Source organism: Anomaloglossus baeobatrachus, chromosome 1 (genome assembly GCF_048569485.1).
Source record: "Anomaloglossus baeobatrachus isolate aAnoBae1 chromosome 1, aAnoBae1.hap1, whole genome shotgun sequence".
Classification (NCBI taxonomy): domain Eukaryota; kingdom Metazoa; phylum Chordata; class Amphibia; order Anura; family Aromobatidae; genus Anomaloglossus; species Anomaloglossus baeobatrachus.
In genome coordinates, this window is record NC_134353.1 from 329,136,967 (window position 1) to 329,159,644 (window position 22,678).

The 22,678-nt window shown below is 46.3% G+C and overlaps 1 long non-coding RNA gene across 1 annotated transcript in view; it reads left to right on the top strand.

The window, feature by feature from the left end:
* LOC142292291 (uncharacterized) overlaps positions 1-11,484 on the top strand; it is a 30,465-nt gene extending 18,981 nt beyond the window's left edge. The window contains exons 2-3 of the long non-coding RNA XR_012750595.1: positions 9,766-9,831; positions 11,431-11,484. This is a non-coding gene — a long non-coding RNA (uncharacterized LOC142292291). The remainder of the gene's footprint in view (positions 1-9,765; positions 9,832-11,430) is intronic.
* Positions 11,485-22,678: the final 11,194 nt, after the last annotated feature.

The window sequence follows — 22,678 nt, forward strand, 5'->3', positions numbered from 1 at the left end:
CCCATATATTATTCTGGCACAGGGCCCATATATTATTCTTACACAGGGCGCATATATTATTCTTACACAGAGTCCATATATTATTCTTATACAGGGCCCATATATTATTCTTACGCAAGGCCCATATATTTTTCTGCCACATGGCCCATATATTATTCTGGCACAGGGCCCATATATTATTCTTACACAGGGCCCATATATTTTTCTGGCACAGGGCCCATATATTATTCTTACACATGGCCTATATATTATTCTAGCACAGGGCCCATATATTATTCTGAAACAGGGCCCATATATTAATCTTGCATAGGGGCCCATATATTATTCTTGCACATCGCCCATATAATATTCTGGCACAGGGCCCATATATTATTCTGGCACTGGGCCCATATATTATTCTGGCACAGGGCCCATATATTATTTTTGTACAGGGCCCATATATTATTCTGGCACTGGGCCCATATATTTTTCCGGCAGTGGGCCCATATATTAGTCTGGCACAGGGCACATATATTATTCTTACACAGGGCCCATATATTATTCTGGCACAGGGCCCATTTTTTATTCTGGCACATGGTCCATATATTATTCTTATACAGGGCCCATATATTATTCTTACACAGGACCCATATATTATTCTTACACAGGGCCCATATATTATTCTTACACAGGACCCATATATTATTCTTACACAGGACCCATATATTTTTCTTATACAGGACCCATATATTATTCTTACACATGACCCATATATTATTCTTATACAGGGCCCATATTTTATTCTTATACAGGCCCCATATATTATTCTTATACAGAGCCTATATATTATTCTTACACAGGACCCATATATTATTCTTATACAGGGCCCATATATTTTTCTTGCACAGGACCCATATATTATTCTTATACAGAGCCTATATATTATTCTTACACAGGACCCATATATTATTCTTATACAGGGCCCATATATTATTCTTGCAAAGGGCTCATATATTTTTCTTGCACAGGACCCATATATTATTCTTATACAGAGCCTATATATTATTCTTACACAGGACCCATATAATATTCTTATTCAGGCCCCATATATTATTCTTGCAAAGGGCATATATATTTCTCTTACACAGGGCCCATATATTATTCTTACACAGGATCCATATATTATTCTTATACAGGGCCCATATATTATTCTTGCAAAGGGCTCATATATTATTCTTACTCAGGGCCCATATATTATTCTTATACAGGGCCCATATATTATTCTTGCAAAGGGCTCATATATTATTTTTACACAGGGCCCATATATTATTCTTACACAGGGCCCATATATTATTCTTATACAGGGCCCATATATTATTCTTGCAAAGGGCTCATATATTATTCTTGCACAGGACCCATATATTATTCTTATACAGGGCCCATATATTATTCTCACACAGGGCCTATATATTATTCTTATACAGAGCCCATATATTGTTCTTACTCAGGGCCCATATATTATTCTTATACAGGACCCATATATTATTCTTATACAGGGCCCATATATTATTCTCACACAGGGCCTATATATTATTCTTATACAGAGCCCATATATTATTCTTACTCAGGGCCCATATATTATTCTTACACAGGACCCATATATTTTTCTTATACAGGGCCCATATATTATTCTTGCAAAGGGCTCATATAATATTCTTACACAGGGCCCATATATTATTCTTATACAGGGCCCATATATTATTCTTGCAAAGGGCTCATATATTATTCTTACACAGGGCCCATATATTTTTCTTATACAGGGCCCATATATTATTCTTGCAAAGGGCTCATATATTATTCTTGCACAGGACCCATATATTATTCTTATACAGAGCCCATATATTATTCTCACACAGGGCCCATATATTATTCTTAAACAGGGCCCATATATTATTCTTGCACAGGGCCCATATATTATTCTTACACAGGGCCCATATATTATTCTTACACAGGGCCCATATATTATTCTTATACAGGGCCCATATATTATTCTTGCAAAGGGCTCATATATTATTCTTGCATAGGACCCATATATTATTCTTTTACAGAACCCATATATTATTCTTACACAGGGCCCATATATTATTCTTGCAAAGGGCTCATATATTATTCTTACACAGGGCCCATATATTATTCTTATACAGGGCACATATATTATTCTTACACAGGGTCCATATATTATTCTTACACAGGGTTTATATATTATTCTGGCACAGGGCCCATATATTATTCTTACACAGGGCCCATGTATTACTCTTGCACAGGGCCCATATATTGTTCTGGCACAGGGCCCATATATTATTCTTAGACAGGGCCCATATATTATTTTTGCACAGGGCCCATATATTATTCTTACACAGGGCCCATATATTATTCTTACACAGGGCCCATATATTATTCTTATACAGGGCCCATATATTATTTTTGCAAAGGGCTCATATATTATTCTTGCACAGGACACATATATTATTCTTATACAGAACCCATATATTATTCTTACACAGGGCCCATATATTATTCTTGCAAAGGGCCCATATATTATTTTTACACAGGGCCCATATATTATTCTTACACAGGGCCCATATATTATTCTTATACAGGGCCCATATATTATTCTTACACAGGGCCCATATATTATTCTTACACAGGGTTTATATATTATTCTGGCACAGGGCCCATATATTATTCTTACACAGTGCCCATATATTACTCTTGCACAGGGCCCATATATTGTTCTGGCACAGGGCCCATATATTATTCTTATACATGGCCCATATATTATTCTTACACAGGGCTCATATATTATTCTTGCACAGGACACATATTATTCTTATACAGGGCCCATATATTATTCTCACACAGGGCCTATATATTATTCTTATACAGAGCCCATATATTATTCTTACTCAGGGCCCATATATTATTCTTACACAGGACCCATATATTTTTCTTATACAGGGCCCATATATTATTCTTGCAAAGGGCTCATATATTATTCTTACACAGGGCCCATATATTATTCTTATACAGGGCCCATATATTATTCTTGCAAAGGGCTCATATATTATTCTTACACAGGGCCCATATATTATTCTTATACAGGGCCCATATATTATTCTTACACAGGGCCCATATATTTTTCTTACACAGGGCTTATATATTATTCTTATACAGGGCCCATATATTATTCTTGCACAGGACCCATATATTATTCTTATACAGAGCCCATATATTCAGGGCCGGCTCCAGGTTTTTGTGGGCCCCGGGCGGAAGAGTCCCAGTGGGCCCCATCCACACACAGACACCGATACGAACATATACATATTTAAAGACAAACTCACAAAAATACATATAAACAGACAAATATATACAGTCATATACACTTACAGACACACACACACACACACACACAAGTCTGCTGCATACAGACAGACACACACACACACAACTCTGCTACATACAGACAAACACATACAACTCTGCTACATACAAACACATACAGCTCTGCTACATACAGACAAACACACACACAAACTCTGCTACATACAGACAAACACATACAACTCTGCTACATACAGACAAACACATACAACTCTGCTACATACAGACAAACACATACAACTCTGCTACATACAGACAAACACAACTCTGCTACATACAGACAAACACATACAACTCTGCTACATACAGACAAACACATACAACTCTGCTACATACAGACAAACACATACAACTCTGCTACATACAAACACATACAACTCTGCTACATACAAACACATACAACTCTGCTACATTCAGACAAATGCACACAACTCTGCTACATTCAGACAAACACAACTTTGCTACATACAGACAAACACATACAACTCTGCTACATACAGACAAACACATACAACTCTGCTACATACAGACAAACACATACAACTCTGCTACATACAGACAAACACATACAACTCTGCTACATACAGACAAACACATACAACTCTGCTACATACAAACACATACAACTCTGCTACATACAGACAAACACATACAACTCTGCTACATACAGACAAACACATACAACTCTGCTACATACAAACACATACAACTCTGCTACATACAGACAAACACATACAACTCTGCTACATACAGACAAACACACACAACTCTGCTACATACAAACACATACAACTCTGCTACATACAAACACATACAACTCTGCTACATACAGACAAACACATACAACTCTGCTACATACAGACAAACACATACAACTCTGCTACATTCAGACAAATGCACACAACTCTGCTGCTCTGTGGGGCCCACACCCGCGGCTTGGCGGGGACAGCACCAGCGGCACTGGCAGCACCCGCGGCTCGGCAGGGCCCACACCCGCGGCTCGGCGGGTACAGCACCCGCGGCACTGGCAGCACCCGCGGCTCGGCAGGGCCCACACCCGCGGCTTGGCGGGGCCAGCACCCGCGGCTCGGCGGGTACAGCACCCGCGGCACTGGCAGCACCCGCGGCTCGGCAGGGCCCACACCCGCGGCTCGGCGGGGCCAGCACCCGCGGCTCGGCGGGGCCCACACCCGCGGAATCGGCGGGTGGGGGCATTGGCAGGGGCCAGGGCATACATCCAGGGGGTAGAAGCAGCTCACCGGGGCCTATAATGGGGAGGCGGGGAGGGCACTTACCCGATTAGGTCACGGTGGAGAGGGGGCCCACACAGCGCCGGACAGAAGTTCGCCTCCTTCATCTGTGGGACTGAGAAGGCGGTAGCTCCGCCCACAGATGAAATTCAAACGAGGATCTCTGCGCGCCTTAAAGTGACGGCGCCGCAGATTGCTGCCGAGGACTGCGGTCCCCGGAACTCGGCCGGGGACCGCAGAACTGTAAAGGCGAGTGGGCCCCGGCCAAGGGACAGGAGAACTGACGAGGCCGAGTGGGCCCCCCCGGCTCTCCAGGGCCCCGGCATTTGCCCGGGTTTGCCGGGTGCTGACGCCGGCCCTGCATATATTATTCTCACACAGGGCCCATATATTATTCTTAATCAGGGCCCATATATTATTCTTGCACAGGGCCCATATATTATTCTTACACAGGGCCCATATATTATTCTTACACAGGGCCCATATATTATTCTTATACAGGGCCCATATATTATTCTTGCAAAAGGCTCATATATTATTCTTGCACAGGACCCATATATTATTCTTTTACAGAACCCATATATTATTCTTACACAGGGCCCATATATTATTCTTGCAAAGGGCTCATATATTATTCTTACACAGGGCCCATATATTATTCTTATACAGGGCACATATATTATTCTTACACAGGGTCCATATATTATTCTTACGCAGGGTTTATATATTATTCTGGCACAGGGCCCATATATTATTCTTACACAGGGCCCATGTATTACTCTTGCACAGGGCCCATATATTGTTCTGGCACAGGGCCCATATATTATTCTTATACAGGGCCCATATATTATTTTTGCACAGGGCCCATATATTATTCTTACACAGGGCCCATATATTATTCTTACACAGGGCCCATATATTATTCTTATACAGGGCCCATATATTATTCTTGCAAAGGGCTCATATATTATTCTTGCACAGGACCCATATATTATTCTTATACAGAACCCATATATTATTCTTACACAGGGCCCATATATTATTCTTATATAGGGCCCATATATTATTCTTGCAAAAGGCTCATATATTATTCTTGCACAGGACACATATATTATTCTTATACAGAACCCCTATATTATTCTTTCACAGGGCCCATATATTATTCTTGCAAAGGGCCCATATATTATTTTTACACAGGGCCCATATATTATTCTTACACAGGGCCCATATATTATTCTTATACAGGGCCCATATATTATTCTTACACAGGGCCCATATATTATTCTTGCACAGGGTCCATAGATTATTCTTACACAGGGCCCATATATTATTCTTACACAGGGTTTATATATTATTCTGGCACAGGGCCCATATATTATTCTTACACAGGGCCCATATATTACTCTTGCACAGGGCCCATATATTGTTCTGGCACAGGGCCCATATATTATTCTTATACAGGGCCCATATATTATTCTTACACAGGGCCCATATATTATTCTTACACAGGGTTTATATATTATTCTGGCACAGGGCCCATATATTATTCTTACACAGTGCCCATATATTACTCTTTCACAGGGCCCATATATTGTTCTGGCACAGGGCCCATATATTATTCTTATACAGGGCCCATATATTATTCTTACACAGGGCTCATATATTATTCTTGCACAGGACACATATATTATTCTTATACAGGGCCCATATATTATTCTTGCAAAGGGCTCATATATTATTCTTGCACAGGACCCATATATTATTCTTATACAGGGCCCATATATTATTCTCACACAGAGCCTATATATTATTCTTATACAGAGCCCATATATTATTCTTACTCAGGGCCCATATATTATTCTTACACAGGACCCATATATTTTTCTTATACAGGGCCCATATATTATTCTTGCAAAGGGCTCATATATTATTCTTACACAGGGCCCATATATTATTCTTATACAGGGCCCATATATTATTCTTGCAAAGGGCTCATATATTATCCTTACACAGGGCCCATATATTTTTCTTACACAGGGCCCATATATTATTCTTATACAGGGCCCATATATTATTCTTGCAAAGGGCTCATATATTATTCTTGCACAGGACCCATATATTATTCTTATACAGAGCCCATATATTATTCTCACACAGGGCCCATATATTATTCTTGCACAGGGCCCATATATTATTCTTACACAGGGCCCATATATTATTCTTACACAGGGCCCATATATTATTCTTATACAGGGCCCATATATTATTCTTGCAAAGGGCTCATATATTATTCTTGCACAGGACCCATATATTATTCTTTTACAGAACCCATATATTATTCTTACACAGGGCCCATATATTATTCTTGCAAAGGGCTCATATATTATTCTTACACAGGGCCCATATATTATTCTTATACAGGGCCCATATATTATTCTTACACAGGGTCCATATATTATTCTTACACAGGGTTTATATATTATTCTGGCACAGGGCCCATATATTATTCTTACACAGGGCCCATGTATTACTCTTGCACAGGGCCCATATATTGTTCTGGCACAGGGCCCATATATTATTCTTATACAGGGCCCATATATTATTCTTGCACAGGGCCCATATATTATTCTTACACAGGGCCCATATATTATTCTTACACAGGGCCCATATATTATTCTTATACAGGGCCCATATATTATTCTTGCAAAGGGCTCATATATTATTCTTGCACAGGACCCATATATTATTCTTATACAGAACCCATATATTATTCTTACACAGGGCCCATATATTATTCTTGCAAAGGGCCCATATATTATTTTTACACAGGGCCCATATATTATTCTTACACAGGGCCCATATATTATTCTTATACAGGGCCCATATATTATTCTTACACAGGGCCCATATATTATTCTTGCACAGGGTCCATAGATTATTCTTACACAGGGCCCATATATTATTCTTACACAGGGTTTATATATTATTCTGGCACAGGGCCCATATATTATTCTTACACAGGGCCCATATATTACTCTTGCACAGGGCCCATATATTGTTCTGGCACAGGGCCCATATATTATTCTTATACAGTGCCCATATATTATTCTTACACAGGGTTTATATATTATTCTGGCACAGGGCCCATATATTATTCTTACACAGGGCCCATATATTATTCTTACACAGGGCCCATATATTGTTCTGGCACAGGGCCCATATATTATTCTTACACAGGGTCCATATATTATTCTTACACAGGGCCCATATATTATTCTTACACAGGGTTTATATTTTATTTTGGCACAGGGCCCATATATTATTCTTATACAGGACCCATATGTTATTCTTACACAGGGCCCATATATTATTCTTACAGAGGGCCCATATATTATTCTTTTACAGGGCCCATATATTGTTCTGGCACAGTTCCCATATATTATTCTTACACAGGGCCCATAAATTATTGTTACACATTGCCTATATATTATTCTTACACAGGGTCCATATATTATTCTTACACAGGGCCCATATATTATTCTTACACAGGGTTTATATATTATTCTGGCACAGGGCCCATATATTATTCTTATACAGGACCCATATATTATTCTTACACAGGGCCCATATATTATTCTTACGCAAGGCCCATATATTATTCTGGCCCAGGGCCCATATATTATTCTGGCACAGGGCCCATATATTATTCTTACACAGGACCCATATATTATTCTTACACAGGGCCCATTTATCATTCTGGCACAGGGCCCATATATTATTGTTACACTGGGCCCATATATTTTTCTGGCACAGGGCCCATATGTTATTCTTGCACAGGGCCCATATATTATTCTTACACAGGGCCCATATATTATTCTTACACAGGGCCCATTTATTATTCTTACACAGGGCCCATATATTATTCTTACACAGGGCCCATATATTATTTTGGCACAGGGCCCATATATTTTTCTGGGACAGGGCCCATATATTATTGTTACACAGGGTCCATATATTATTCTTGCACAGGGCCGATATATTATTGTTACACAGGGCCCGTATATTATTCTTACACATTGTCCATATATTATTCTGGCACAGGGCCCATATATTATTCTGCACATGGTCCATATATTACTCTTAGACAGGGCCCATATATTATTCTTACACAGGGCCTATACATTATTCTTGCACTGGGCCCATATATTATTCTGGCACAGGGTCCATATATTATTCTTGCACAGGGCCCATATATTATTCTTACACAGGGCCCATATATTATTCTTACACAGGGCCCATATATTATTCTTACACAGGGCCCATATATTATTCTTACACAGGGCCCATATATTATTTTGGCACAGGGCCCATATATTATTCTGGCACAGGGCCCATATATTATTGTTACACAGGGTCCATATATTATTCTTGCACAGGGCCCATATATTATTCTTACACAGGGCCCATATATTATTGTTACACAGGGCCCATATATTATTCTTACACAGGGTTTATATATTTTTCTGGCACAGGGCCTATATATTATTCTAATACAGGACCCATATATTATTCTTACACAGGGTCCATATATTACTCTTGCACAGGGCCCATATATTGTTCTGGCACAGTGCCCATATATTATTCTTACACAGGGCCCATATATTATTCTGGCACAGGGCCCATATGTTATTCTTACGCAGGGCCCATCTATTATTCTGGCACAGGGCTAAATACAGTAGTACTCAGCAGTGAAGCTGTGAAGTCAGCTCCTGGATAGGTTTAGCTATTCTCTAACTGCAGCACGATATTTCTGAGTCTCTTCCTGTTTTCTCTCCCTGCTCCTCACTTCTCCTCCCTTTCCATAGACTATAATGGGCTGTGTAATCATACACCACACAGAGATGGCAGTCCATTTTGCTTTGACTCTGATGGGTTTAATCTGTTTTTTTTCTTTCAGAGTTGATGGTTAGTTCAGGATGTGGGGGAGTAGAAGTGGCTCATAAGTGGATAAAATATATTATAAAGCTTCTTATATTTGCTTGTACTAGTGAAGTTTTTAGCATTTAACACAAGTTGTATCTTCCTTGCACAATAGTGAGAATATAACAGAGGAAGAAACTCAGAACAAAATACAACTGATAATGACAACGACCACCACTATGTAAGTGCAGAGAATCACTGATCTCATGTAGAAACCTTATAGATTCCATAATGATATAGATGTTTCCTTATCTCTGATTCATTGTATTCAGGTACAGATAATATAGAACCTGTCTGCACATGATATATATCTACTACACAGATAGCTGCACCTTACTGGGAGCCACTCATGTATCAGATCTTATTTACAAAAATGCCAAAGCGTTTTTTATGGGTAACAAACGTTAGAGGAATTGTAACCTGACTTGTTACATACAAGTGAGAAGAAAAGAAAAATGAGGCAATATCTTAATATGGCTTCTGTAGAAATAATCAGACATTATATATTATATACATTTACAAAAGTCACGGCTGATGTGTGGAGGACGCCCAGATCGCATGGACATTTGCCCAGAGCCACAAACATTAGTTATTGGGGGTCTGTAACAGTCCAATCTATCAAGATATTAAATTATTTTACCCTCCCGTTAAATACAAAAAGAAAAGAGTTGAAACGTAAGAATATCATTTTTCGGTTGCTTCTCTACCCTGACGATTTCCTTAGCCGAAACGGCCGTCGGGTGGACACGGGCACCACGTGGATCACGGGCACCACGTGGATCACCGGTTCTCCCTTCAGGTATTGTGACAATAGAGACTAAGTGTCCTAGTCTTGTTGGTACAATTGTACCAGCCTCAGTTGTGCCAGGGTCTTGCTCCCACCACATTTTACTATATGCAGCAGTATATACTGACTTTTCATGATACTATTGTAGGCATTTTATTTAACTGCCTTATTGCTGTGGTAGCGATGATGATATAATATGTTGTGGGATCTTTTGGCCCGGTGATGCCCATCAATTCACCTCCTGCATGGAGAACCTCTGGCAGTTTTGTGCTTTAAACATACAATTTTGCTACAATTTTTATGTACATTATGTTTATGAACAGGTTTTGATTGCCAGTAGTTGGGTATTATCCCATAATTATCTGTGACCCCCTTGCCCGTGTTCCCACTTGTTATTGTGCCGCCCTGCACGTACCCTATTTTCAATAAAAATTATCACCTTTTAGCATAATGGGCGTTTGGTCATGTTATCCTTTTTCTTTTGTTTGTACAAGAAATTCAATAGAAATAGATTGACACATCATATGTGCGTGAAAATGGTGTCCATAAAAATGCTCAGGTCTACACTTCCAAGTCTCAGAAAATGGAGTCACACCAAAATGTTATATTCACAATCGTTTTTAACAATTTTTCACAACTAAAAAAATGTTATAATTTTTGTTTCCCGTTTTTCAATACATTAAATGGTTAAGTGAATGGTGTCAGGCAAAACTACAACTCCCTACATAAAATATCAAGACCTCAAATGACTTTGTCATCCACAAATAAAAGGATATGTCTCTTGAGGCTTCTTCTGTCCCTATACAGCGAGCGCCCTCTAGTGGTAGCTCAACACAGACAAAACTGTATCATTTGTGTGATGGAGATCGAAAATGTTGGCAAAGTATTTGGTATAGAGGGTTAACAGGCGAAAATTGTTCACTGATTCTATTCAAATTACTGGTATTTATACATTTACATATAAGCTGACGATAGATGTTCCATGTACAACAGGAAGAACTTCAAACAAACCATAATAAAGAAGTTTCAAGAGCAAAAGGAAGAGCTAAACACACTAGAAAATGCTTTGTAAGTACAGAGGTTTCCTCATAACCTTTTACATGACTTAATATCACACGTTTTCATATTTCTGATTACTTTTTTTTTCAGGTACAGACAATATAAAACATGTCTACACAAACTATACATCTGTCTCCACTTATACCATGTTTTCCCAAAAATAAAACACTGTCTTATACTTTTTTCTGCCCAAAAAAGCACTAGGGCTTATTATCGAGAAGGTCTTAGTTTTGGGGAAAAAACGTTGGGGATAAGTTTACCCCCCAAAAAGCAGAACCCCCCCAGGTCTTTCTGCGATCCTCGGTAAGCGCTCAAAGCAGGTATACTGTATTTCATCCTCCCCTGCTTCTGACTGACACTCACACACACTCATTCTCACACACATCAGTTCGTGCACTCATACTCATACTGACACACATCATTTTGCACACACACTCACCACATCCGGCGATATGCATTGCTTCCAGCCAGCAGGGGAAGTTGGGACGCACTGCAGTGGAATGCATGTAGGACTCGGTAGTGGAACTCATCGATGCGTTCCACCTCAAGTCCTCTGCGTTCCACCGCACCGCGTCCCTGGATTCTCTGCTAGCCAGAAGCAATCAGTATCGCTGGATGTGGTGAGTGTGTATGTGATCTGATGTGTGATTGTGTGAGCAATATGAGTGATTGTGTTTGTGTGCGATCTGATGTTTGTGTGTCTGTGTGTGTGTGTGCGCCACCTGATGTGTGTGTGATCTGATTGTGTGCGCGATCTGATGTGTGTGGGTGTGCGACCTAATGTATGTGTCTGATCTGACTGTATGCGCAATCTGAGCGTGTCTTTCCGCCTGACTCCGCCCACCTGGTGTGCCTGTCTGACTCTGAGGGAGGCAATCAGGTCTTTTGTTTGACGGGTGTTACCTTTCTAAGATGGGGGGGGTGTGTGGTGTAGTGACCTGTGACCCCTGGGGTCCAGGGCGTCACATATGCAACCTAATGTATGTGTCTGATCTGATTGTATGCGCAATTGTGATGCCCTGGCAAATCCAGGTAGTCACAGAAGTGGTACCATACTCCATCCTCCTTGGAAACCAACACAAAACCCACACCCAGGCGCAACACACTGCTAGTAAAGCCTAGTCACCCCCTCATGACAATGGGGGCACACCAGTGGGTGAGACCAGGTGGATGGGAGTGCCCACCCAGGGGTCCTGAGGTGTCAAGGGTGGGAACACAGCAGTTGAAGTTGAGAGTCTAGTCTGGCAGTTGACAGTGGAGGAGTATGGAAGCGCAGTGGAGTCGGGGGTTGGGGCCCCTGGACTACTGGAGTAGGTGGCAGACGGCAACAAAGGACTGAAGGCGACAGAGATCCAATCGCGGGAGACCTTAAGAGGATGGGGGCAGGGTTGTAGCCCGCCACTGCCGACAGCGGGAATCCGGTCCGGAGGCCATGCACAGTCGGGGTACCTGGACCCTAGGACAAGGAAGGTTGCAAGCCCCTTGTTAATTAACCAGGACCCTAGGACAAGGTTTCAGGCCTTGTTCCACTAAAGCCCAGAGAGCGAAAGAGAAGCCCAACACGGGGGATAGGGTGTCCGTCAGAACCCACAAAAATCCCAAGGGTCAGATTTCGCGGGCCACAGCTCCCAAACATACACAGTACTGGGAGTGGACTTCCCTGTTCCAAGCGGAGTTGTCCCAGAAGAGACATAGACACTGAGTTCAGGAGGAAGGGACCCCTGTTTGCTACACCCAGGTGTGGGACCCGAATACATCCGCCGGAAGCGACCGGTCACTGGCAATTTGGTTTACCACTGGACTTTTTGTGTGATTTCTTGAACTGTGAGTACACCATGTACCCCCAATCCAACCCGGCACGTCCCCTCCTGCAGCCATTGCTCCCGTGTACCTGGGCCCTTGGACTACACCTCCCCTATTCGTGGAGGGGATTCCATCCTGCTGCCCCGCTCCATCAGCCCTGGGCGCCCCATCACCAGGCAGCGGCAGTGCTACCAATTCTCACCGCAACCCTAGGGTGGCGTAACCGACAGATCAATCCCCTGTAAATACTCCCTTCCTACGGTTATGAGGATGGACGGCCGTATGAGCCCGGGTCCGGTCACCACTCGAGCCGCAGTAACGAACGCAGATCCGAGCTTCTCCTGCAGCGGCAGCGGCCCCCGTCCGCAACACAATCTCATGTGTGTGGGTGTGCGATCTGATGTGTGTGGGTGTGCGATCTGATGTGTATGGGTGCGCGATCTGATGTATGTGGGTGTGTGCGATCTGATGTGTGTGCGTCTGTGCGATCTGATGTGTATGGATGTGCGTTCCACTGCAAGTGCTCCCATTTGTAGTCTGGTGAGTATGATTGCGGGGTCTTCTCTCTTTTGGGGGTATCAGCTTTCTATAATAAAGTGTTCTGCAGTATCCTTTAACTGTTTTAGCTGCACTTCATTATTGGCCACCTCATTATTGGCCGCAACTAGGGCTTACTTTCAGGGTAGGGCTTATATTTAAGCCTTGCTCCAAAAGGCCGAAATCCCTGCTGGGGCTTATTTTTTTTGGGGGGGGGGTCTTATTTTTGGAAAAACATGGTAGTTGTCATTTAGTGTGTGAATATATATATATATATATATATATATATATATATATATATATATATATTATGTGCCAAGTATGGGGGACATATATACCTGAATGGAGGACCTCGGTACAGGATGGAGAAAATATATACTAGGATGGACCAGACATGGGGGAATATATACCAGGATGTCAGACATATATACCAGAATGGGGACAGGAGGCTATTTTGGTTATCATGCTGTATATGGGACATACGTGGGGCTCATGCTGTATTTGGGAGCCTATCTGGGGGCTCATCCTATATATAGGAGGTTATATGGGGGCTCCTGCTTTATATAGTAGGCAATGTGCAGGCTCATGTTGTACAGTATATAGGAGAATGTGTGGGGGCTCATACTGTATATAAAAGGATGTGTGGGGGCACATGCTGTAAATGACAGGTTAGTTGAGGGGCTCATGCTATATATAGAAGGCTATCTGGGGACTCATGCTATATATTTGAAGGCTATGCGTGGGTTCATGTTGTATGTAGAAGGTTCTGAGGGGTCTCATACTGTATTTAGGAGGCTATGTGAGGGTTCATGCTGTATATAGGAGGATATGTGGAGGCTCATGTTATATATAGGAGAATGTGTGGTGGTTCGTGCAATATATAGGAGTCTATGTGGGGGGCACATGCTGTATATAGGAGGCTATATGAGGGCTCAGGCTGTATATAGTAGGGCTAATAGTGTCGAGCGCCTCCGGACCGGAGGCCACGTCACTCTGTTAAGGGGAGGCAGTGGGGGTGGTGGTGTACGTTGGATGTCGGATGAGCCGTGACGCCACCCACGGGTTGTGACAGGATACACCACCGCTGAGGCAGGAGTGAAGGGGATTCCCAGGATCGGTGTTGGTGGCGCAGCCTTGATGTTAACCCCTCCGTGGGCAGGGGCGGTGCGCGCCGGGGCCCGATGGGGAGGGCGATGGGATGGTAGTGCAAGGTGTCGTGCCGCGGTGCGGTGCCGTACCCGGGTGACACTGATGTACTCACTATTAATCCACACTCAGAGTCACTGATAAACCAAAGTCGAGGTTGATCGGGGGCCCGCAGCCGGCTACTTGTGTCCCTTGTGAGGCTGGTGATGGTCCCTTTCCCTTGCACCTTTAGTTCTTGGTTCCTGGCTCCCCTGCCTGTACAGTGGTAGCCCGCTCCCCGGCGTTCAGCTACCGGAGTAGCCCTCTGTTGCCCGCAGGCGCTGGCCCGTCAGGAGTTTGGCCTTTGGTGGTGGCACTCACCCGGTATCGGTTGGCTTTTGCCTTCTTTTGGGTCTTTGGGTGAGAATGAACCCGTGAGGTCCATACTGCAATCAGTTAATTTGCCTACACTCATTGGTTTCCAAGCTAGGTCGGGGTCTGAGTTCCCGGTTTCTGGTGCTCCGGTTGACAGTTGACTCCCCGGTTCAGGTCCGGCGGGCTCCAACCCTGCCCGGTCCCTACGGTTCCGCCGGTCGTTACACCGGTACTCCTGCAGGCGGCCACGACCGTCTGCCTGCCTGACGTTTCAAAGGGTCCCAGGCTCCAACCCGGGTCCCTGACAGCTCTCTCCTCACTCCTGTCACTTCAAACTCCAACTACTCAACTAACTTCCTGCCTCAGGACAGTAGTCTCCTCGGTGGTCGTGTCTTTCCGCCTGACTCCGCCCACCTGGTGTGCCCTACTCGCCCTGAGGGAGGCATCAGGTCTCCCTTTCGGGTGACTGGTGTGTCCTCACAAGGGATGGGTGTGTGTGTTTTACCTGTGACCCCTGGGGCCCAGGGCGTCACATTCCCCCTTGGTTTATTGCAGACCGTCCGCGGGCTGCCCGACCAACTCAGGTTTATTTTTGTTTTTCTTTTTTAACTGGAAAAAATGGGAAACAGTTACAAGTATAAAAACATTATTACAACACACGGTTACTGGAGGTCTTCCCTTAACGGGAGGCATTTTGCTTTAACGTTATGTAACTTTAAATAACGGAACGGGTTCATGTCCTTCCGCCTTTTTCACGCAAGCAACCTAGCCTTGATGCTGCCCCCAAAAAATGGGCAGCACCCCTTTTCCCCAGTCCGGAAACAGGAACACCGCTAGATCACCCAGGCGGGAACGGGTACGGTGCAGCGCACCCAGCAGTTGCCCAAGGGCTCCCCGAAGGATGGTCACCGGTCCTGGTGGTGACCGGACCCCAGCCTGCTCTGCTGCGGGTCCTACCTCCAATCTGCCTCTCCGAAGGCTTGCAAAACGGGAAGGCATGTCAAATGGGGCTGGATGGGGAAATATTTACAAGCCCAATAGTTTTTGGGTGGCCAGCAAGTCCACGGCCTTGTCCATGAGCAGTCACTCACGCAACAGGAGCAAAACGGGGTCAAAGGGGCAACACAAGTCCCAACGGGGATGGGCACTTCAGTAGCCAATGGGCCACCAGCAATTCTCTTCTTAGTCTCAACGGGAACAAATGGTAACTTCAAACAGTGAACAGGGTCCCAACGAAGACAGTTTCACTTGCGGATCAGGTGTTTAAGCATCTTCTCCCTCGTACTCATCCTCCACGATCAAATCGGAGCTGTACGGTGGGGGAGGGGACCGGGACCGCTCCGGGACGATGCAGCTCCTTCTACTGCGGACATCCAGGGTGAACCAGCCCCTCTCCCCTCGGTGCCGGGTGTATTGCACCAGGTCTCCGGGCAACAGATTTCGATCCGGGTGACCGAACGGGAGATGGGCATTCACATCCCGCCGGGAGAAGAATACCTCCGCTTCCAGGCCGGGGTCATAGGGGAACCCCCAGCCTTTGTCCTGGTTAAATCTCCGGACCTGGCCCTGGTAGGTTGGGCCCCGCACCCAGGATCCGGCACTCCTCAGATGCTCCTTCCCCTCAATGGTTCGGGCAAGGACCTCCTCCCTCCTCTTCTCGCTGGCCACGATCGCCCAGCTCAGTTGGCTAGGCTTCCGCTCCCAGTATGGGGCATCCGCATGCCCGGGGTCTATTTTGGTGGGGGTCTGGCCCAGCCGGTGCTCCCCGGTGTCGACCACGATAGGCACTCTCAAAGGGGAGCCCCGCTGTGTTGTGGTCGGCTCTGCTGCCCTGCAGCTGCCTCCCCGCGGAACCTCAGCCGAGGCCCGCGACCCTGGAGCGGTCTGCTTCACCTTCTGTGCCCTCTTGGCCGGGTGGACTGCCGGGGCCGGTGCATTCTTGGGTGCGGTCACTTCCGGGATGACGGGGATTACTTCGGGAGCGGGCGCTGGCCGGGAACAGGCTTTCCACGGCAGCGGGTACGGTGCAGCAAACTCTGGCAGCAGGTCGGAACCGGCCTCCCCAAGTAGCTCCTCGCAGGCGCCTGCAGCGGGCTCCGCCACCGATGTCGGGGGTGGGGATCCACGTGGCGAGGCAGCGGAAACCGCCACGAGCAGTGGAGGAGGCGGTATGGAGGGCAGGAGCAGACCAAGTCCCTCAGCCGCAGCGGCCGGTCCCTCAGGGACATAAGTTCGTGGGTCGCCTTCCCACCTTTCCAACACCGCCATCCTTTCACGAACCCGCACGGCAGCCGCTATCCCCACCATCTCCGCTGCCCAGTGCTCCACTAGGAGGCATACCTGTTGCTGGAGGCGGCAGCACATCTCCGTGGTCTGGGCTTCGACCCACACCGCGGTCCCAGGCTTGGGCTGTTTCGCTGGAGTGGCCATGCTGCTGCTACACCGACGGGGTCCAGGAACGGAACGGATGCAGAGTCCTGGAGTCCCTGCCCTTTATCTTTGCAATCACATGAGGCATCTCCTTCACCCGCCTCCCCCGTGGTCTTTTCTCTGCACTCTTCTTCTTCCCTGTTCCCAGGGGGTGGGGCTTCAACTTCGCGCTCTTTCGTTTTTGGAGGAAGATGGAGGCGGGAAACCTTTGCGCCCAAGATGGCGGATCTTCAACTTTTTCAGCAGGACGCTGCTGACGGATTCTTCCGAGGCGCACTTCCACGGGTGAGTGGACTGTCCGAATCCTGTTTGTGATGCCAGAAAGAGTAGATGTGTACCGCCCTGGGAGGGCTCGGCTGCTTCCTGCCGGGCTGAGCCGCTCGAGGTCCGGGCTTGGGTGGTCGGTGGCTTGAGCGCCTCCGGACCGGGGGCCACGTCACTCTGTTAAGGGGAGGCAGTGGGGGTGGTGGTGTACGGTGGATGTCGGGTGAGCTGTGACGCCACCCATGGGTTGTGGTGACAGGATACACCACCGCTGCGGCAGGAGTAAAGGGGATTCCCGGGATCGGTGGTGGTGGCGCAGCCTTGATGTTAACCCCTCCATGGGCAGGGGCAGTGCGTCCCGGGGCCCGATGGGGAGGGCGATGGGATGGTAGTGCAAGCTGTCGTGCTGCGGTGCGGTGCCGTGCCCGGGTGGCACTGATGTACTCACTATTAATCCACACTCAGAGTCACTGGTAAAGCAAAGTCAAGGTTGATCGGGGGCCTGCAGCCGGCTGCTTGTGTCCCTTGTGAGGCTGGTGATGGTCCCTTTCCCTTGCACCTTTAGTTCTTGGTTCCTGGCTTCCCTGCCTGGACAGTGGTAGCCCGCTCCCCGGTGTTCAGCTACCGGAGTAGCCCTCTGTTGCCGCAGGCGCTGGCCCGTCGGGAGTTTGGCCTTTGGCGGTGGCACTCACCTGGTATCGGTGGGCTTTTGCCTTCTTTCGGGCCTTTGGGTGAGAATGAACCCGTGAGGTCCAGACTGCAACCAGTTAATTTGCCTACACTCAATGGTTTCCAAGCTAGGATGGGGTCTGAGTACCCGGTTTCTGGTGCTCCGGTTAACGGTTGACTCCCCGGTTCAGGTCCGGCGGGCTCCAACCCTGCCCAGTCCTTACGGTTCCGCCGGTCGTTACACCGGTACTACTGCAGGCGGCCACCACCGTCTGCCTGCCTGACGTTTCAAAGGTTCCCAGGCTCCAACCCAGGTCCCTGACAGCTCTCTCCTCACTCCTGTCACTGTCACTTCAAACTCCAACTACTCAACTAACTTCCTGCCTCAGGACAGTAGTCTCCTCGGTGGGCGTGTCTTTCCACCTGCTCCACCCACCTGGTGTGCCCTACTCTCCCTGAGGGAGGCATCAGGTCTCCCTTTCGGGTGACTGGTGTGTCCTCACAAGGGATGAGGGTGTGTGTGTTTTACCTGTGACCCCTGGGACCCAGGGCGTCACATCTATAGTATGCTATGTGGAGGCTAATACTGTCTCCAGGGTGCTATGTGGGAGCTAATTCTGTCTATAAGGGACTTTTTGGATTTCATAGAGGGCTGTGTGCGATCTCATACTGTATACATAAGGGTGTGTGGACTCATAATGTTTGTAGGTGGCTTTGTGGGAGTTCATACTATATAAAGGGAACCTGTGTGGAGCTCATGCTGTTTTTAGGGGACTGTATATGGACTCATTCTGCATATAGTTTGTCTGTTTGTGGGCTCATACTGTATATACGAGGGGTTGCTGATAAGTCTTTGGTTTTGTGATTTTTTTGTTTCTATGGTAATGAATGTTACATCACATGAAAGCCTTATGTGTGTACTGTATGTTTTTTTTAATTTTGTGTTTGTTGTGTAGCGTCTCAGTCTACATCAGGGTGCTACAGGGAACTGCATCCTGTATCCCGGGGTGCAGGGCCTACCCCCCGTGGTTCCAGGTTCCCATCAACAGTGTCACTGACACTACAAATCCCAACCACACCTCACACCAGGGCAGAACAGACACACCAGTTGGTTGGTCAAGTTGGAGCATGGCCGCCCACCTAGGGGTCAGGCAGACTGGTGGGAGAGGAGAAAAGGAGTTGAGTGGTAGCCCTCAGAGAGTGAGGAGCAGGGGAGTTGGAGCTCCCAGGGAGGCGATAGGTTGGGTCGCAAATGGTGATACAGGACCACAGGAGTCAGGGACCGGTATTAGGAACACTAGACAGGAGTGTAACAGACACAGTCTAGGAGGACTGTTGGCACCAGAAAGCCCAGCAACCTTATCGGTACCTGCGGGGTACAGGACCCTAGATCGGGGAGTAGCTTCAAGCAACCTGATAATTAACCTGTGGAGGATAGTCTCTTTATGAACTTTCCCCAAGAGCTCAGAGATTGGAGGCATCAGCACAACGTGGGGGATAGGGTTCTCCAAAATACACAACCCACTGAAATCCCAAGTGCCAGCCACCAAGAGCACAGCTGGCATACACATGGGTAGCGGGGCCCCGAGAGCTTCAAGCCAAGGGGCCACAACTGTAAAACAATTGGTAACAATTGGCAGGGCTCCGGACTTACCAAGTGACACTGGTGGGAGCGGGACCTGGACGGGCTCCCCCCGTAGAGACTGCGGTGCCTAGAGACTTTGGTTTACCATCTATGTGAGTGTCTACTTAATTCCCCTGATCCACCACTACGATTACTGCAGTGAGTAATCTAACCTCTACACCCTGCTTCCCAAGGCCAAGCAAGCTACCGTTCACCAAATCCCCACTATCCGGGGCCTTCCCTACCTGCGGAGGGACCGACACCTGGCTGCCACACACCATCTGCCCCGGTACTCCCATCAGCAGCGGTGGTACTCCCCCTTTACCGCAACCTGCAGGTGCCGTCACGAACATTCATCCCCTGTAAATATTCCCTTACATTTGAAGTGGCCGCAAGCCCTCGGGTCTGGAGATCCTCGAGCCACAGCAACCCCGGATCCGAGGAGTTCGACTGGTGCTGGGGCGGCACAGTTGCTTATGGCAACAGTGTTCTACGCACAAGGGAAAACAAAATGGCGGAGTCTAATGCGATATTCACAGCAACTGAGAGCGGAGGAGTGATGAAATTCTTGTTTCTGCAAGGAAAGTCTGGGAAGCATATTCATGGTGATATGTCGCAGATATTGGGGGATCAATGCCCTTCATATTCCACAGTTAAGAACTGGGTTGCCAAATTTAAAACGGGCCACTTCAGCACTAATGATGAGGAACGTCCTGGACGACCGAGAGTGGTTATTGTTCCGGAGATCGTTGATGTTGTGCACAATCTCATAGTGGAGAATCGACAAATTTCAGCTAAAGCAATAGCAGACATCATGGTGATTTCCCGTGACCGTATTTGTGTCATTATCCATGAACATTTGGACATGAGGAAGCTATCTGCAAAGTGTGGCCCCAAATGTTTGACAACAGATCAGAGAAGCATGTGAGTGAAAACTTCCCAGCCCATTTGTCAGCGCTTCCAGACCGATAAGAACTTCCTGGACCGACTGGTCACTATGGATGAGACCTGGATTTATTTGTATGACCCTGAACATAAGGAGCAGTCAAAAGAGTGGTTCTCCTTGTGCAAAGAAATTCGGGGGTGTAAAAAATCAGCCACTAAGATGATGGCGTCTACTACCTTCAAAAAGGTTCCACCATCAATGCAAAGTATTACATTGAACTTTTGGACCAATTGAAGGCAGCTCTGAAGGCCAAAAGGTGCTGCAAGCTGTCCAAAGGAATCTTGTTTCTGCAAGACAACGCTTCCGCTCACACTGCACAAGTGACCACGGCGAACTGGCAGAGCTGGCCTTCCAGCTAGTTGACCACCCACCTTATTTACCAGATCTAGCTCCTTCATCTGTTTGCAAACCTGAAGAAACACAGCAAGGGTACCAAATTTCACACCATTTCTAATGCCATGGCTGCTACGGATGCCTGGTTTGAGGCACAACCCAAATCCTTCTTTTTGCTAGGCTTACAGAATTTGGAATACCGATGTAAGAATTGTGTTGACATCAGTGGAGAGTATGTGGAATAAATGTAAAGTTTCATCATCCTATCTTCTTTTTTTCTGGATAAAGCCAATGACTTATCGACAGCCCCTCGTGCAGGACCTGTGTCAACGAGTGTCTCTCGCTTTTGAGAGATTTGTGACGATTCTGTGATCCAAGCGTCAGATATACCTGTGGGGCTTTGCATATTAGGCCTCTTTCACACGTGTGTGAAAATCACGCAAGTTTTTCATTTACGTGTCAAAGGTGCGTATGGCCCTCCATGTGCCATGTTTATGGCACACATGTGTTCTCCGTGATAACACACAGAGAACAGGAACTTTCTGCTCACCTGTCCCTGTCGCTGCTGTCCTTGGTGCTGATCTACGGTCTTTGGTCCTGCCGATTCTCCGCTGCTGCAGCTTCCGGCTAGCAGTGGAGTGAAAATGAGCATAATGAGCGGGGGTCGGAAGCAAGCGGCAGAGACAGTAGTGCTGGAGAAGGTGAGTATAGAAATTCCTTTTAATTCACAGACACGTGTGTTTTCTCCGCTGCGTGTCACACGGATTACATCCGTGTGGTCCTTGTGCGGTCCGTGTGACACCCGTGAGGCCGGAGAAAAATGGACTTTTCTACCTGTGGAGCACACAGGCACACGTATGCTCCACACGGACATATGGTCCATGGCAAAACATGCACGTGAGCGTAGACCCATTGATTTCAATGGGTCTACGTGTGCCCGTGTCTCTGGCACGTGAGGAAATGGACCAAACACGTACTGGAGACACGGACGTGTGAAGGAAGCCTTAGGCTAGATGTGCAAACTGCATGTGACTGGATCCTTTTTTTTTGGATTCCAACGCATGCCACCGCTAGTG